The 19,540-nt window shown below is 51.3% G+C and overlaps 1 protein-coding gene across 1 annotated transcript in view; it reads right to left on the minus strand.

The window, feature by feature from the left end:
- LOC135054852 (gastrula zinc finger protein XlCGF57.1-like) overlaps nucleotides 1-19,540 on the minus strand; it is a 105,134-nt gene that overhangs the window by 53,665 nt on the left and 31,929 nt on the right. The window lies entirely within an intron of this gene.

Consider the following 19,540-nt stretch of genomic DNA (forward strand, 5'->3'; position numbering starts at 1 on the left):
TGGGGTTTATACCAAAGATCTAGAACGGGCGGGAGAGTGCGGATGACTCTGCAGCACTGATTGACCAAACATGAGGTCCTCATCAGCCAGGGTATCAAACTTGTAAAATTTTGCAAAAGTGTTTGAACCCGACCAAGTAGCTGCTCGGCAGAGTTGTAATGCCGAGACTCCGCGGGCAGCCGCCCAGGATGAGCCCACTTTCCTGGTAGAGTGGGCCTTCACTGATTTCGGTAACGGCAATCCAGCAGTAGAATGAGCCTGCTGAATCGTATTGCAGATCCAGCGCGCAATAGTCTGCTTTGAAGCAGGCGTTCCAATCTTGTTGGCAGCATACAGGATAAACAGAGTTTCCGTTTTCCTAAGTTGAGCCGTACTGGCGACATAAATCTTCAAGGCCTTGACAACATCGAGAAATTTTGACTCCGCGAAGGCATCAGTAGCCACTGGTACCACAATAGGCTGGCTCATGTGGAACGATGAAACCACCTTCGGCAGAAATTGTTGACGAGTCCTCAACTCCGCTCTATCCTCATGGAAGATTAAATAAGGGCTCTCAACAAAGCCGCTAACTCAGACACTCACCTTGCGGTTGCTAAGGCCAATAGCATGACCACTTTCCAAGTGAGAAATTTCAACTCAACCTTCTGTAAAGGTTCATGTGATTGAAGAGAATGCAACACCACGTTAAGATCCCATGGTGCTACTGTGGGCACAAATGGAGGTTGGATGTGCAAAACTCCTTTCACGAAAGTCTGAACTTCTGGAAAGGAGGCCAATTGTTTTTGAAAGAAAACCAATAAGGCCGAAATTTGTACTTTAAATCGAGCCTAACTTTAGGACCACATCCACACCTGCTTGCAGGAAATGGAGAAAATTCTTCCGTAGGAGCCTACTTGGATTCACACCAAGACACATATTTTCTCCAAATACGGTGATAATGTTTAGACGTTACTTCTTTTCTAGCTTGAAGAAGTGTGGGAATAACTTCACTGGGAATACCCTTTCGGGCTAGGATCCGGCGTTCAACCGCCAAGCCATCAAACGTAGCCGCGGTAAGTCGTGGTACATGCACGGTCCCTGCTGTAACAGATCCTCTCGTAGAGGAAGAGGCCAGGGATCTCTTATGAGTAATTCCTGAAGATCTGGATACCAAGCCCTTATCACTGACCTGGTTTGGGAGTGTTGTGGACTCGGGGCTTCTTCCGATGACCGGGAAGAGGAACCGCCACTGGGTCGTAGTAGAGATGGCCGGATGTAGGTCTTCCTCATGCAGGACTAAGACGGCAGGCGGGAGGCCCAGAGGAATTCTTGAAGGTCTCCTGTAAGACAAGACTTGTAGAAATACTGAAGGCTGGGGTACTGAGATATTGGAGACACTGTGGTATTGGAGGCACTGAGGTGCTGGGAGTACAGGGAGTGCAGGGAGGCCCTTGGAGGCACGGAGGTGCTTGGAGGCACGGAGGTGCTTGGGGGCACGGAGGTGTTTGGAGACACCGAGGTGTTTGGAGGGATGAGGTGCTTGGAGGCACGAGGTGCTTGGAGGCACGGAGGTAACTGGAGGCACGGAGGTGCTTGGAGGCACGGAGGTGCTTGGAGGCATGGAGGTGTTTGGAGACACCGAGGTGTTTGGAGGGATGAGGTGCTTGGAGGCACGAGGTGCTTGGAGACACGGAGGTAACTGGAGGCACGGAGGTGCTTGGAGGCACGGAGGTGTTTGGAGACACCGAGGTGTTTGGAGGGATGAGGTGCTTGGAGGCACGAGGTGCTTGGAGACACGGAGGTAACTGGAGGCACGGAGGTGCTTGGAGGCACAGAGGTGCTTGGAGGCACAGAGGTGCTTGGAGGCACAGAGGTGCTTGGAGGCACAGAGGTGCTTGGAGGCACGAGGTGCTTGTAGGCACGGAGATAATTGGAGGCACGGAGATAATTGGAGGCACGGAGGTAATTGGAGGCACGGAGGTAATTGGAGGCACAGAGGTAATTGGAGGCACGGAGGTGCTTGGAGGCTCAGGATGCTTGGGGGCACAGGATGCTTGGAGGCACAGGATGCTTGGAGGCACAGGATGCTTGGAGGCACAGGATGCTTGCAGGGACGAGGGAGCTCTGGAATCACAGCTTCCGCAGGAGAAACGAAGATACTCAGGCACCGGATCTCTGCCTGGTATCTGATTTTAAATTCCCCGCCCTAGCCTGATTGGCGGAGCAGGCAGGTGACGTCAGACCTGCTCCGCCTCCTTGCCCTCGCTTGTGATGGCGGCGTCCTTGCTTCCGGGAAGCCGCCGGAGAGCAGCGCCGACCCGCCGCTGAAGCCGGAGACCGTCAGGGGAAGAGAGGCGCCGGACAGACCAGGCCACCCGCAGGGACAAGCGCGGTCGCCGCTGCCCGAGGTTCGTGACAGTACCCCCTCCTCCAGGAGTGGCCCCTGGACACTTCCCGGGCTTAGTCGGATGTCTGGAGTGGAAGATCCGAATCAGACGAGGAGCCGTTACTTCAGTAGCCCCAATCCAACTTCTCTCCTCAGGACCATAACCCTTCCAGTCCACCAAGTACTGTAATTTTTTATGAAGATAACGAGAGTCAAGAATAGCTTTGATTTCAAACTCCGCTCCAGCTTCTGCCACTACGGACGTTGGCCTAGGGAGTGCTGAGTGGAACCGATTCAGAATGAGGGGACGGAGTAGAGAAACATGAAAGGCGTTAGGTATTCGAAGATGGGCAGGCAAACCCAGTTTACAGACCACAGGATTTAAGACTTGTAGCACAGGGTAAGGACCGATGAACCTTGGAGCGAATTTCATGGTGGGCACCTTCAACCGGAGATTCCGTGTGGACAGCCATACCCTGTCCCCAACTTTATATTGAGGTGCGGCTTGCCGTTTCTTATCTGCGAAGAACTTGTACCGAACAGAAACCTGCTTAAGATTAGCATGAACCTTTCTCCAAATTTGTCCAAAGTGTCGTAGAGTGGACACTACAGCAGGAACCTCTATTATCGGAAGGCTTGGAAATTCTGGAACACGGGGATGGAACCCGTAGTTGACGAAAAATGGTGATTCCCCAGTGGAAGAATGAAACAAATGGTTATGGGCAAACTCCGCCCAAGGCAACAACTCCACCCAGTTGTCCTGTGAAGGAGAGAGATACAAACGAAGAAAAGTCTCTAGATCTTGATTGACTCGTTCCGATTGCCCATTAGTTTGGGGATGATAAGCAGACGAAAACTTAAGTTTAATGTGTAGAGTTGAACAAAGGGCTTTCCAAAACCTGGCGGTGAACTGTACTCCACGGTCAGAAACAATCTCTTGTGGCAACCCATGCAAACGAAAATGTTCTCGGATAAACAATAGAGCCAGTTTCGGTGCTGTCGGGAGACCAGTCAAGGGCACAAAGTGTGCCATCTTCGAAAAACGGTCAACGATAACCCAAACGGTGTTGCAACCCTTGGAACAGGGCAAGTCAGTGATGAAGTCCATGGAAATGTGAGTCCAGGGTCTCACAGGGATAGGCAGAGGACGAAGTAACCCTGCAGGAGGCAGACGAGGAGATTTATGTTGTGTACATTGGGGACACGAATTAACGCAATCTTGTACATCCTTCCTCATGGTGTTCCACCAGTAAGACCTTTGCAGAAACTTGTACATCTTCTGAGCGCCGGGATGACCGGAAAACTTGGAGTTATGGGCCCACAGTAGTATTCCTGGGCGGAATCTAGCTGGCACGGACATTCTTCCAGGAGGAGGAGCTGGAGTAGTTAAAGCAGCAGAGACAGAAACTGGATTCAGAATTAAACCCCGCTCCGGAGGTTCATCCTCGTCTGTGGGAACTTGTGAACGAGAAAGCGCATCTGCTTTAATATTGAGAGTCCCGGCCCGGTACTTGATAATGAACGAGAATCGGGAAAAGAAAAGTGCCCATCTCGCCTGGCGAGGATTCAAGCATTGTGCGGATTTGATGTACAGCAAATTCTTGTGATCCGTGTAGATGGTAAACACATGTTTAGCCCCTTCTAGAAGATATCTCCATTCTTCCAAGGCAGATTTGATTGCCAAGAGTTCCTGGTCTCCAATAGTGTAATTTCGTTCGGCTGGAGAGAATTTACGAGAATGGAAGCCACACGGATGTAATTTTTTATCAGAGGAATACTGGGAGAGAACAGCCCCAACCCCGACTGAAGATGCATCAACTTCTAAGAAGAAGGGTTCCTCGAAATTTGGTTGTTGGAGAACTGGAGCCGTCATGAAAGCTAACTTTAAGCGAGAAAAAGCTACAATGGCTTCCGGAGGCCACAAACTAGGATTAGAACCCTTCCTCGTCAGGGCAGTAATGGGCGCAACAATGGTGGAGAAACCCTTAATGAATTTCCTGTAGTAGTTCGCAAAGCCCAGGAACCTTTGTATTGCTTTCAGGGAAAGAGGCTGAGTCCAGTCACGAATGGCCGACAACTTTTCCGGATCCATGCGAAGCTCCGTCCCCGAGATGACATAACCGAGGAACGGAATAGATGTTACTTCAAAGGTACATTTGGAAAGCTTGGCGTAGAGATGATTCTCTCGTAAACGGTGTAGCACCTCTTTGACTTGAGTCCTGTGTTCGACAAGATTCTTGGAAAAAATCAGTATGTCGTCCAGATATACCACAACGCTCTGATACAGCATATCACGAAAGATTTCGTTGACGAACCCCTGGAAAACCGCGGGAGCATTACTAAGACCAAACGGCATCACCAAGTATTCGTAATGCCCATCTCGGGTATTAAAGGCAGTCTTCCATTCATCCCCCTCTCGGATGCGTATAAGATTGTAAGCTCCTCTCAAGTCGAGTTTTGAAAAAATGCGGGCACCACGAACCCTATCAAATAACTCTGTGATTAGTGGCAAGGGGTATTTATTCTTAATAGTAATGTCGTTTAGGCCGCGGTAGTCGATGCATGGTCTACTCTCAACCCCCCGTCCTTTTTCTTCACGAAAAAGAAGCCTGCACCGGCAGGGGAGGAAGAGGGGCGAATGAATCCCTTGAGCATATTGGACTTAATATACTCCGACATGGCTTGAGTCTCGGGAAGAGACAGAGGATATGTGCGACCACGAGGTGGCGTCTTCCCTGGGACAAGGTCAATAGGGCAGTCCCAAGGCCTGTGAGGTGGCAACAGGTCAGCAGCTTGTTCCGAAAATACGTCCTTGTACCCTTGATATGCCTCCGGAATGTGCTCTTCATCCGTTTTGGAGGTAACACGGAGCGGACAAACAGGAGTAAGACAATTAGTGTGACAAAAGGGACTCCAGGACAGAATTTGTGACGACTTCCAGTCGATGTGGGGATTATGACTTTTCAGCCAAGGCATTCCAAGAACCAGATCATGAGGCATTTCTGGGATTACCAAGAGTTCCAAATCTTCCTGATGTAGAGCCCCGACCTGCAGCTTAACTGGCCCCGTGCGCCACATTATAAGACCTTTGGAAATTCTAGTCCCGTTGATAGCCGTCAGTGAAATTGGCCGCTCGATAGGCCGTAACTTTAAACCCAAACTTTGGGCACAGAAAGAAGAAACGAAGTTCCCTGCAGCTCCGGAATCCAATAGGGCTTCACAAGACCTGGAGACTGAATTGGAGACTAGAGTTACTGGAAGCAAGCAGTCCGAAGTTGGAGAAGCTTTTGTCGTAACTCCCAGCTTGACTCCTCCGGAACAAGCTAGGCCTGCCCGTTTCCCGGACGGGCTTTACAAGATTTAAGAAAATGATCTGCGGCTCCACAGTAAAGGCAGAGTTTACCCTCACGACGACGCTGTCGTTCTTCCGGAGACAGTCGGGAGCGGTTAATTTGCATGGGCTCATCTGAGCTGGGTGAGGCCACCGGCCTAGGAGTAGGATTCCGGAACCTGGAACGATCCGAACGGCTACGTTCTCTTCCACGCTCCTGCATCCGAAGATCCACCTTGACGCAAAGGGAAATCAAATCTTCTAATGGATCCGGCAGATCTCTAGTAACCAGCTCATCTTTCAGCCGGTCGGAAAGACCGTTCCAGAAGGCAGCTCTCAGGGCGTCATTATTCCAGCGTAGTTCGGAAGCAATGGTCTGGAAATGAACCACGTACTGGCCCACGGAACGGGCGCCCTGCCGAACACGGAGCAAATCCGAAGAAGCAGTGGTCATTCTGCCGGGCTCGTCGAAAATCCTTCGAAAGGACGAGATGAAGTTGGTGTAGTTGGAAACCATGGGATCAGATCGTTCCCATAATGGAGACACCCAATCCAAAGCAGAACCTTCCAACAGAGAAATAATATATGCTACCTTGGACCGGTCTGTAGGAAAGTTGTGTGCAAGTAGCTCGAAATGTACCTCGCATTGGTTCAAGAAACCACGACAATTTTTGGGATTCCCATTATAGCGGGACGGAGTAGGCAACTGAAGGCGTGGAGTGACACCGGCCGATGGTTGAACATTGCTGGCAACGGCAACTGGTGCGACTACTGGAACAGGTGCCGGAATTACTGAGGCCAGAGACGCCTGAATCTGATCCAGACGCCCGGACAACTGCTGGAGGTACTGCATCACCTGGCCTTGCGCTGCTTCCTGACTTTGCACTCGAGAAGCCAGGTTCTGAATGGCACTCGCGTCCGTGTTCCGATTCCCCGAGTCCATGTGGCCTGAGTATACTGTCACTGACCTGGTTTGGGAGTGTTGTGGACTCGGGGCTTCTTCCGATGACCGGGAAGAGGAACCGCCACTGGGTCGTAGTAGAGATGGCCGGATGTAGGTCTTCCTCATGCAGGACTAAGACGGCAGGCGGGAGGCCCAGAGGAATTCTTGAAGGTCTCCTGTAAGACAAGACTTGTAGAAATACTGAAGGCTGGGGTACTGAGATATTGGAGACACTGTGGTATTGGAGGCACTGAGGTGCTGGGAGTACAGGGAGTGCAGGGAGGCCCTTGGAGGCACGGAGGTGCTTGGGGGCACGGAGGTGTTTGGAGACACAGAGGTGTTTGGAGGGATGAGGTGCTTGGAGGCACGAGGTGCTTGGAGACACGGAGGTAACTGGAGGCACGGAGGTGCTTGGAGGCACGGAGGTGTTTGGAGACACCGAGGTGTTTGGAGGGATGAGGTGCTTGGAGGCACGAGGTGCTTGGAGACACGGAGGTAACTGGAGGCACGGAGGTGCTTGGAGGCACGGAGGTGTTTGGAGACACCGAGGTGTTTGGAGGGATGAGGTGCTTGGAGGCACGAGGTGCTTGGAGACACGGAGGTAACTGGAGGCACGGAGGTGCTTGGAGGCACGGAGGTGCTTGGAGGCACGGAGGTGTTTGGAGACACCGAGGTGTTTGGAGGGATGAGGTGCTTGGAGGCACGAGGTGCTTGGAGACACGGAGGTAACTGGAGGCACGGAGGTGCTTGGAGGCACGGAGGTGCTTGGAGGCACGGAGGTGCTTGGAGGCACGGAGGTGTTTGGAGACACCGAGGTGTTTGGAGGGATGAGGTGCTTGGAGGCACGAGGTGCTTGGAGACACGGAGGTAACTGGAGGCACGGAGGTGCTTGGAGGCACGGAGGTGCTTGGAGGCACAGAGGTGCTTGGAGGCACAGAGGTGCTTGGAGGCACGAGGTGCTTGGAGGCACGAGGTGCTTGGAGGCACGGAGATAATTGGAGGCACGGAGATAATTGGAGGCACGGAGGTAATTGGAGGCACGGAGGTAATTGGAGGCACAGAGGTAATTGGAGGCACGGAGGTGCTTGGAGGCTCAGGATGCTTGGGGGCACAGGATGCTTGGAGGCACAGGATGCTTGGAGGCACAGGATGCTTGGAGGCACAGGATGCTTGGAAGCACAGGATGCTTGCAGGGACGAGGGAGCTCTGGAATCACAGCTTCCGCAGGAGAAACGAAGATACTCAGGCACTGGATCTCTGCCTGGTATCTGATTTTAAATTCCCCGCCCTAGCCTGATTGGCGGAGCAGGCAGGTGACGTCAGACCTGCTCCGCCTCCTTGACCTCGCTTGTGATGGCGGCGTCCTTGCTTCCGGGAAGCCGCCGGAGAGCAGCGCCGACCCGCCGCTGAAGCCGGAGACCGTCAGGGGAAGAGAGGCGCCGGGCAGACCAGGCCACCCGCAGGGACAAGCGCGGTCGCCGCTGCCCGAGGTTCGTGACAGCCCTCCTTGGCCAGTCCGGAGCAATGAGGATCACCTGAACCTTTGTTCTTCTTATGATCTTTAGCACCTTTGGAATGAGTGGAAGCGGAGGAAACACGTACACCGACAGAAACACCCATGGTGTTACCAGCGCGTCCACCGCTATTGCTTGAGGGTCCCTTGACCTGGAACAATATCTCTGAAGTTTCTTGTTGAGGAGAGACGCCATCATGTCTATTTGAGGAATTCCTCAAAGGCTTGTCACTTCTGTGAAGACCTCTTGATGAAGACCCCACTCTCCTGGATGGAGATCGTGTCTGCTGAGGAAGTCTGCTTCCCAGTTGTCCACTCCTGGAATGAAGATTGCTGACAGAGCGCTTGTATGTCTTTCCGCCTAGCGGAAAACTTTTGTGGCCTCTGCCATTGCCGCCCTGCTTTTTGTTCCGCCTTGGCGGTTTATGTGCGTTACTGCAGTTATGTTGTCCGATTGTATTAGGACGGGCCGGTATGCGAAGAAGACGTTCCGCTTGAAGAAGGACGTTGTAAATGGCCCTTAACTCCAGAACGTGTATGTGTAGACAAACTTCCTGGCTTGCTTTCCCCCCTGTGTGACTGCTCCCCAGCCTCGGAGACTCGCTTCCGTGGGTACTAGGATCCAGTCCTGGATCCCGAACCTGCGTCCCTCTAGGAGGTGAGAGCTGTGCAGCCACCACAGGAGTGAGATTCTGGTGTTGGAGGATAGAATTATTTTCCGGTGTATGTGCAGATGGGATCCGGACCACTTGTCCAATAGGTCCCACTGAAACACCCTGGCATGGAATCTGCCAAATTGAATGGCCTCGTAGGCCGCCACCATCTTCCCCAGCAACCGAGTGCATTGATGAATTGATACGCTCGCTGGTTTCAGAATTTGTTTGACCAAACTCTGAATTTCCAGAGCCTTCTCTTCTGGAAGAAAAACCCTCTGTAATTCCGTGTCCAGAATCATTCCCAAAAACAACAGCTGCTTCGTCGGATTCAACTGTGACTACGACAGATTTAGGAGCCAACCATGTTGTTGCAGAACTGTTACGGAAAGTGCAAGGGCCGTCTTAACAGCAGTGTAGGCCCCTGGGCACAGCAATGCACTGGGCCCCCTACCCATCCTCCAGCGGTAGGGATGGGGGGTGCCATCAGTGCAGCTTTGATATACTGCGGGCGGTAGGGGGGGTGCTATCTTTCGCTCAGCATGTAGGACCTGTAACAGTAATTTCTGCTAATTACTCCTTTACTGCACAGATGGGGCTAAACTGTAGAAGGGGGCATTGGGCTGAATGAACAAGCCCTGGTACATGACTTCCAGAGTGGTAGGGGGTGTTTAATAGATAGGGGGGGTGGATAGTGGAGTGGGCTTAATATTTATCATTTTCCGGTGGGAGGGCAGCTTGCTTGAAAGCAGATATCTCAAGTTACTGAAAAAATATTTCTTAGCTTTGAATGGGATAAAACACTAGAGAGTCCCACCTTTCTGAAGATTCTGGGGACCTGGGGATCAGAGGTCAGGAGCCAAAGCAATTCACCAACGAAAATCTAAAACTGTATATTAGGCATGTGGAGCTGGAGCAGGGACCAGCTGCTTGAAGGCTGATATCTCTGGTTCAAGGCATAGTAGAGACAAGCTGCCAGTGTCCACCAAAAGGGGAGAGTCTCAGCTTTTGGCTTATACCCTCAGAAATACTCTAAGTCAGACAAAACCCAAGATATCTGAGCGGGAAGAGCAATTAACAGGCTTGGTTTGCGACCACTGCTTTCAAGTCAGATATCTCCGGTTCCCCTGGGCCGATTTTCAAAAATCTGGTACCCCTGAAAAGAGGGGACCCTCAGCTATCAGCCTAGGGCCCTTTTGCTCCTGGGGCCCTTGCGTAAGAGCCCATTAAGCCCATACGAAAAGACGGCCCTGGTCCTGCTCCAGCTTGTCCTTGGACCTCTCCTTTATCAGGAGATCGTCCAGGTAAGGGAGAATTGTGTCTGCGAAGGAGAACCATCATTTCCGCCATTACCTTGGTGAAAATCCTCGGAGCCGTGGACAGACCAAACGGCAGCTTCTGAAATTGGTAATGACAATCCTGAGTAGCAAACCGCAGGTAAGCCTGATGCGGAGGATATATGGGGATGTGTAAGTAGGCATCCTTTATGTCGACCGACACCATGAAATCCCCTTCCTCGAGACTGGAGATTACTGCTCGGAAAGATTTCATATTGAACTTGAATTTTCTTAGGTAAAGATTGAGTGACTTTAGGTTCAGAATTGGTCTGATCGAGCCATCCGGCTTTGGGACCACAAACAGGCTTGAATAAAAGCCTTCTCCCTGTTGTGCCGGGGGAACCCTGACAATTACTTGATTCAGACACAACTTTTGAATTGCATCGCAAACTACCTCCCTGTTCGGAAGAGAAGCTGGTAAGGCTGATCTGAAAAAACGTTGAGGGGGAACATCTTGAAACTCCAGTTTGTACCCCTGGGACACTATTTCTAAAATCCACGGGTCTAAGGCCGAACGAGCCCAGAATTGACTGAAGAGCTTGAGACGTGCCCCCACCGGTGCGGACTCCCACAGAGGAGCCCCAGCGTCATGCGGTGGATTTGGCAGAAGCCGGGGAGGACTTCTGCTCCTGGGAACCTGCCACACCTGGAGATCTTTTACCTTTTCCTCTTCCTCTATTAGCAAGGAAGGAATAACCTCGGACTTTTTTGTATTTATTTGGCCAAAAGGACTGCATCTGCAAGTGGTGAGCTTTCTTTTGTTGTGGAGGAACATAAGGCAAAAATGACGACTTACCTGCGGTAGCCGTAGATACCAACTCAGCGAGACCTTCACCAAACAATACACAACCTTTATACGGTAGAGACTCCATAGCTTTCTTAGAGTCAGCATCAGCATTCCATTGATGAATCCATAATGCTCTTCTAGCTGAGACTGCCATGGCATTGGCCTTTGATCCCAAAAGGCCAATATCTCTTGCCGCTTCCTTTAGGTAGGCTGCAGCGTCCCTGATATAACCCAGCGTTAAAAGGATGTTATCCCTATCTACGGTATCTATATCAGATGACAAGTTATCTGCCCACTTTTCGATAGCACTACTCACCCACGCAGATGCAATAGCTGGTCTGAGTAGTGTACCTGTGGTGACGTAAATGGATTTTAACGTATTTTCCTGTCTACGATCCGCAGGATCCTTGAGGGCTGCCGTGTCAGGAGACGGTAAAGCCACCTTTTTAGACAACCGTGATAGCGCATTGTCCACAATGGGAGGTGACTCCCACTTTTCTCTATCCCCAGAGGGGAACGGATACGCCATTTGAATCCTTTTGGGAATCAGAAACTTTTTGTAAGGATTTTCCCACATTTTTTTCAAAAAGGGTATTCAGTTCATGAGAGGGAGTAAACGTTACCTCAGGTTTCTTTCCCTTAAACATACAGACCCTAGTATCAGGAACAGCAGGGTCCTCGGAGATATGCAACACGTCTTTTATTGCCACAATCATGTACTGAATGCTCTTTGCCAATTTTGGGTCTAATCTGGTATCGCTATAGTCGACACTGGAGTCAGTGTCCGTGTCGGTATCTGTGTCTGCTAACTGAGCAAACAAACGTTTGTGACCCCGAGGGGGTCTGGACCTGTGATAACACACCCTCCATCGATTTTTTCCATACCTGGTTCTGAGACTCAGATTTAGCTAATCTCTTATTAATAAGAGCCACATTAGCATTCGAAGCATTCAACACATTTACCCAGTAAGGAGTCGGCGGTGCCGACAGGGTCACTTCCACAGCCGTTTCTGCCCCCAATACAGTATCCTCCTGGGAAGAGCACTCCGCCTCAGACATGCCGACACACCTGTACCGACACCCACAGACACACTGGGCCAAAAGGGGGACAGACCCACAGTAAAGCCTGTCAGAGAAACACAGAGGGAGTTTGCCAGCTCACAACCCAGCGCCTGTCCCGGTTCTCAAACTTTACTATATAATGCCTCAGACCCTACAGCGCTTTATAAACACTTAATTTAGCACCAAATATGCTGTGCCCCCCCTCGTTTTGCACCCTGTTACTTGTATATAGCAGCAGTGAGGAAGGACCAGCGTCTCTACAGGTCTGGAGAGAAAATGGCGCTGAGGAGAGCTGTGAGGGCTAAGCCCCGCCCCCTGCATGGCGCGCTTCAGCCCGCTCTTTTTTTAAACTAACAATGCTGGCGGGGGCAAGAATTTAGTGCCAAGGCACTCCAATCTGACTTTGCCAGACTAAAAAGAGGATTTTTATGCTGCCCAGGGCGCCCTGCCCTGCACCCTACAGTGCCGCTGTGTGTAGGAGCATGGCGCGCAGCGCGATCGCTGTGCGGTACCTCAGAAGCCGTCACTGAAGTCTTCTTTTCTTCTACTCACCTGTCTTCTGACTTCTGGCTCTGCAGGTGGGGTGACGGCGGGCTCTGGGAGTGAACCCCTAGGCGTACCTAGTGTTCCAAACCCTCAGGAGCTAATGGTGTCCTGTAGCCAAGAAGCAGGGCCTTTAAACTCACTAGAAGTAGGTCTGACTTCTCTCCCCTAAGTCCCACGATGCAGGGAGACTGTTGCCAGCAGTGCTCCCTGAACATAAAAAACCTAACAAAGTCTTTTCGGAGAAACTCAGTAGAGCTCCTCAGTGTGCATCCAGTCTGCCTGGGCACATATTCTAAACTGGAGTCTGGAGGAGGGGCATAGAGGGAGGAGCCAGTTCACACCCCTTTCAAAGTCTTAAAGTGCCCATGTCTCCTGCGGATCCCGTCTGTACCCCATGGTTCTTGAAGTGTCCCCAGCATCCTCTAGGACGTATGAGAAAATAATAATGTTATTCCTGACAAGATGATGAAACAAACAAAATAAATGGTTGGAATATGAAGCAGACAGGGACTCTTCGGTCAAGAAGTGGTTAATAAGAACAATATTCATCATCATAGCCATAATAACCCCTAGTGTTCTCTGACTGGAGCACAGGAAAAATGGCCGCCACACACTTGCTGGTGCGCCTTTCTGTAGGAGCGGTGCAGTGACTCCCGATGGTAGGAATGAGCCGCCAGTGACTTCCAGCCGGTGTCAGAGTGCTGGGCTCATGTTCATATATTGCTTGTGCATACCCAACTACCGAGGCTGACACCAAGGGGTCCAATGCCCTGCCAGTGAGAGGTGGCATCTTGGCATGCTGGTACCATGATGGGCAGCTGCCCAGTCTGTATCCTATATTGAGCATGCAGACCTCTAACACAATGGTTATGTATTCTATCTGCATCCACAGCATTCTTCCACCCTCCTGCCTATAGAAGTATTATTTGCCTACCAGCATGGCACCCTCTGATGTATGTGAACAACACAGTGGCATAGTGGTTAGCACTACAGCCTCACAGCACTGGGGTCGTTAGCTCGATTTCCAACCAGGACCTCAGCGATGTGGAGATTGTATGTTCTCCCCATGCTTGTGTTGTCATGAGCTCAGCTCCCAACCAGGACCAGAGATCATGTGTGGAGTTGGTATGTTATCCCCATGGTTTTGTGGGTAAACCATTGCTGGTTAGCATCAATGGTATGAAAGCTAGTATAATTGGATGCTGACAGAATGTAACTTGAGTGTGTGCGCTTTGCATTATGGGGAATTGTAGAGGCAAATGTGTCAAGTTGTAATAACACCTTTTTGCAGCGTGCATTATTGCAGCTTCTCCAATATGTATTAAGTGTGTTCTCCAGCCACGCCTCTGGCTTCTGTTAATAATGTGGGTGGTGAGGTTTTCGTTGCTTGTCTAATAACATGTCTCAGGACAGTGCTATACTCTCTTATGCATTTCGCTGTTACCTCTGGAATTGCACATGCATTCACGGGCTGTTCTAAATGTAATATCGAGGGTTTTTTTTCCTACTACTTATCCCATCAGCACTAGGTGGATGCTATACAGACGGGTCAGAGATCTCCGGAGGGGTGAGTTATAACGTCTCTCAGTGGTGCAAGTAGAAAAAAATTCTTAGTGGTATTGTGGCCAGGGCCGGCTTTACCATTAGGCAGCTTTAGGCGGCTGCCTAGGGGCGCCAGCCTCTGGAGGGTGACACTGAATTAATCTAGCAAAAAACTGAATGATGTCTCTGTATGCGGCCTCCTCCTTTTACACTGTGCTGCCTGCTGCTGAGGGTCTAATCAGGTGCAGCCACCACTATCAGGCTGTAACACACAGTGCTTCAGCGCTTCCTCTGTGCAGACACGTGTAACATCAAGTCACATGAAGGCACACAGGAAGCGGATGTTACTATGGCTCCTGAGGTGCACCCCCGTGGCGGCTCCTCATAGCTCTGATGCACTTCCTGCAGGAGGGTTGCAGGTTAGGGGGCACCAAGTTGAGGCTTTGCCTAGGGTGCAGTGAGACCTTGCACCGGCCCTGATTGTGGCCCTCATTCTGAGTTGTTCGCTCGCTAGCTGCTTTTAGCAGCAGTGCAAACGCTAAGCCGCCGCCCTCTGGGAGTGGATCTTAGCTTAGCAGAAGTGCGAACGAAGGATCGCAGCGTTGCTACAAAAAAAGATTGTGCAGTTTCAGAGTAGCTGCAGACCTACTCCTAGCTAGCGATCATTTCAGTCTGTTGAGTTCCTGTTTTGACGTCACAAACGCCCTGCGTTTGCCCAGCCGCGCCTACGTTTCCGCAGCCACTCCCGCGTTTTTATCTGGCACGCCTGCGTTTTTACACACACTCCCTGAAAACGGTCAGTTACCACCCAGAAACACCCACTTCCTGTCAATCACTCTGCGGCCAGCAGTGCGACTGAAAAGCGTCGCTAGAGCTTGTGTAAAACTGCATCGGCTTTTGTGAAAGTACGTCGCACGTGCGCAGTGCGCACCATACGCATGCGCAGAAGTGCCGATTTTTTGCCTGATCGCTGCGCTGCGAACAACGGCAGCTAGCAGTCAACTCGGAATGAGGGCCTGTGTGCGCGCGTGCCAAAAAATGGGTTTGGCCAATGAAATGTGATACACATATGGGGGCCAAATACACATGACCCCAATAGTGCAGTGCCAGATACACATATGCCCCCCAATAGTGCCAGATACACATATGCCCCCAATAGTGCAGTGCCAGATACACATATGCCCCAATAGTGCCAGATACACATATGCCCCCAATAGTGCCAGATACAAATATGCCCCCACAGTGCAAGATACACATATGCCCCCAAAGTGCCAGATACACATATGCCTCCACAGTGCCAGATATGCTCCTACAGTGCCAGATACACATATGCCCCCACAATGCCAGATATGCTCCTACAGTGCCAGATACACCTATGCCCCCCCAAGTGCCAGATACATATAAGTCCACACAATACCAGATATGCCCCCCAATGCCAGATATGCCCAAACAGTGGCAGCTACACACATGCCCCCACGGTGCCAGATACACATATGCCCCCCCCCCAGTGCCAGATACACATATGCCCCCAATAGTGGCAGATACACATATGCCCCTCAACAGTGCCAGTTACACATATGCCCCCAATAGTGCAGTGCCAGATACACATATGCCTCCACAGTGCTAGATACACATATGCCCCCCCAGTGCCAAATACACATATGCCCCCACAGTGCCAGATATGCCCCACAGTGCCAGCTACACACTTCCCCACAGTGACAGATACACATATGCCCCCCCAGTGCCAATTATGATCCCACAGTGGCAGGTATACACATTCTCCCCTGCTCACCGCTACTGCTGCTGTGTGTGAGGGGAGCAAAGCGCGCGCCTCTCCTGCCCCTCAGCGCTCAGTTCGCTCTCCGGTGGCGGCGTGTATCTCAAATGAGTCGTCGGTTTGGGAGCCAATCAAAGCTCGCAGTACGGAAGCCAATCAGCCGCAGCTGCCGGTCCGCGAACTCGGATTGGTTACTGGCTGGCAATTTCTTACCGGTACGCAGAACCGCCCCATACTGCCATACTTGCAGCACTGCCTCTCCCACTACTTTTCTCTGACGTCCTAGTGGATGCTGGGAACTCCGTAAGGACCATGGGGAATAGCGGCTCCGCAGGAGACTGGGCACAAAAGTAAAGCTTTAGGACTACCTGGTGTGCACTGGCTCCTCTCCCTATGACCCTCCTCCAAGCCTCAGTTAGATTTTTGTGCCCGGCCGAGAAGGGTGCACACTAGGGGCTCTCCTGAGCTTCTTAGTGAAAGTTTAGTTTTAGGTTTTTTATTTTCAGTGAGACTTGCTGGCAACAGGCTCAGTGCATCGAGGGACTAAGGGGAGAAGAAGCGAACCTGCCTGCTTGCAGCCAGCTTGGGCTTCTTAGGCTACTGGACACCATTAGCTCCAGAGGGACCGAACACAGGCCCAGCCTCGGAGCTCGGTCCCAGAGCCGCGCCGCCGGCCCCCTTACAGAGCCAGAAGCAAGAAGAGGTCCGGAAAAATCGGCGGCAGAAGACATCAGTCTTCAACAAGGTAGCGCACAGCACTGCAGCTGTGCGCCATTGTTACTCAGGCACACTTCACACTGAGGGTGCAGGGCGCTAGGGGGGGGCGCCCTGAGCAGCAATGTAAACACCTTGGCTGGCATAAATACACCACATATAACCCCCAGGGCTATATGGATGTATTTTAACCCCTGCCAGAACTCACCAAAAAGCGGGAGAAAAGGCAGCCGAGAAGGGGGCGGAGCCTATCTCCTCAGCACACGGGCGCCATTTTCCATCACAGCTCCGCTGGAAGGAAGTCTCCCTGACTCTCCCCTGCAGTCCTGCACTACAGAAAAGGGTAAAAAAAGAGAGGGGGGCACTAATTTGGCGCAGTTTTAATACTAACAGCAGCTATAAAGGGAAAAGCACATTTTATAGTGGTATTCCTGTCTATATATAGCGCTCTGGTGTGTGCTGGCATACTCTCCCTCTGTCTCCCCAAAGGGCTAGTGGGGTCCTGTCCTCTATCAGAGCATTCCCTGTGTGTGTGCGGTGTGTCGGTATGATTGTGTCGACATGTTTGAGGAGAAAAATGAGATGGAGGCGGAGCAATTGCCTATTATAGAGTTGTCACCCCCTAGGGAGTCGACACCTGAGTGGATGAGCTTATGGAAGGAATTGCGTGACAGTGTCAGCTCTTTACGACAACAGACAGTTGACGACATGAGACAGCCGGCTACTCAGCTTGTGCCTGTCCAGGGGTCTCAAACGCCATCAGGGGCTTTAAAACGCCCGTTACCTCAAATGGCAGACACAGACACGGATACTGACTCCAGTGTCGATGATGAGGAGACAAACGTGACTTCCACTAGGGCCACACGTTACATGATTGAAGCAATGAAAAATGTATTGCATATCTCTGATAATACAAGTACCACTAAAAAGGGTATTATGTTTGGTGAGAAAAAACTGCCTGTAGTTTTTCCTGTATCCGAGGAATTAAATGAAGTGTGTGATGAGGCGTGGGTTTCCCCCGATAAAAAACTGATAATTCCTAAAAGGTTATTGGCATCGTACCCTTTCCCGCCAGAGGATAGGGCACGTTGGGAAACACCCCCTAGGGTGGATAAAGCGCTCACACGCTTGTCTAAACAGGTAGCACTACCCTCTCCTGATACGGCCGCCCTAAAGGAACCTGCCGATAGAAAGCTGGAGAATATCCTAAAATGTATATACACTCACACGGGTGTTATACTGCGACCAGCAATCGCCTCAGCCTGGATGTGCAGTGCGGGCCTGGCGTGGTCGGATTCCCTGACTGAAAATATTGATACCCTAGATAGGGACAGTATATTACTGACTATAGAGCATTTGAAGGATGCATTTCTATATATGCGTGATGCACAGAGGGATATTTGCCGACTGGCATCAAGAGTTAGCGCGCTGTCCATTTCTGCAAGAAGAGGTTTATGGACACGGCAGTGGTCAGGTGATGCGGATTCTAAAAGGCACATGGAAGTATTGCCTTATAAGGGGGAGGAGTTATTTGGGGTAGGTCTATCAGACCTGGTAGCCACGGCAACTGCTGGAAAATCCACATTTTTACCCCAGGTAGCTTCTCAACCTAAGAAGACGCCGTATTATCAGGCGCAGTCCTTTCGGCCCCATAAGGGCAAGCGGGCAAAAGGCGCCTAATTTCTGCCCCGTGGCAGAGGGAGAGGAAAAAGGCTGCAACAAACAGCCAGTTCCCAGGAACAAAAGCCCTCTCCCGCCTCCGCAAAGTCCTCAGCATGACGCTGGGGCTTTACAAGTGGACTCAGGCACGGTGGGGGCCCGTCTCAAGAAGTTCAGTGCGCAGTGGGCCCACTCGCAAGTGGACCCCTGGATCCTTCAGGTGGTATCTCAGGGGTACAAATTGGAATTCGAGACGTCTCCCCCTCGCCGTTTTCTAAAGTCTGCTTTACCGACGTCTCCCTCAGACAGGGAGGCAGTATTGGAAGCCATTCACAAGCTGTATTCCCAGCAGGTGATAATCAAGGTACCCCTCCTACAACAGGGAAAGGGGTACTATTCCACACTATTTGTGGTACCGAAGCCGGACGGCTCGGTGAGACCAATTTTAAACCTAAAATCCTTGAACACTTACATACAAAGGTTCAAATTCAAGATGGAGTCACTGATTGCAAACCTGGAAGAAGGGGACTATATGGTGTCTCTGGACATAAAAGATGCTTATCTACATGTCCCAATTTACCCTTCTCACCAAGGGTACCTCAGGTTTGTGGTACAGAACTGTCACTATCAGTTTCAGACGCTGCCGTTTGGATTGTCCACGGCACCCCGGGTCTTTACCAAGGTAATGGCCGAAATGATGATACTCCTTCGAAGGAAGGGAGTTTTAGTTATCCCTTACTTGGACGATCTCCTGATAAGGGCAAGATCCAGGGAACAGTTGGAAGTCGGGGTAGCACTATCTCAGATAGTGCTGCGCCAGCACGGTTGGATTCTCAATATTCCAAAATCGCAGCTGATCCCGACGACACGACTTCTATTCCTAGGGATGATCCTGGACACAGTCCAGAAAAAGGTGTTTCTCCCGGAGGAGAAAGCCAGGGAGTTATCCGAACTAGTCAGAAATCTCCTAAAACCAGGCCAAGTCTCAGTGCATCAATGCACAAGGGTCCTGGGAAAGATGGTGGCTTCTTACGAAGCAATCCCATTCGGCAGATTCCACGCAAGAACCTTCCAGTGGGATCTGCTAGACAAATGGTCCGGGTCGCATCTTCAGATGCATCAGCGGATAATCTTGTCACCAAGGACAAGGGTGTCTCTCCTGTGGTGTCACAACTGAGGGCCTGAGCTGACGGGAGGCAGCCTCAGTTGTAGGGGCTGAGATGTACCGGAACCTGGGAGGTTGTATCAGACCCCTGGACATGTAAGTAACATGAATAATAACTGCCCGAAGGCGTGACCACGACAACTTAG

This window comes from Pseudophryne corroboree, chromosome 3 (genome assembly GCF_028390025.1).
Source record: "Pseudophryne corroboree isolate aPseCor3 chromosome 3, aPseCor3.hap2, whole genome shotgun sequence".
Classification (NCBI taxonomy): Eukaryota; Metazoa; Chordata; class Amphibia; order Anura; family Myobatrachidae; genus Pseudophryne; species Pseudophryne corroboree.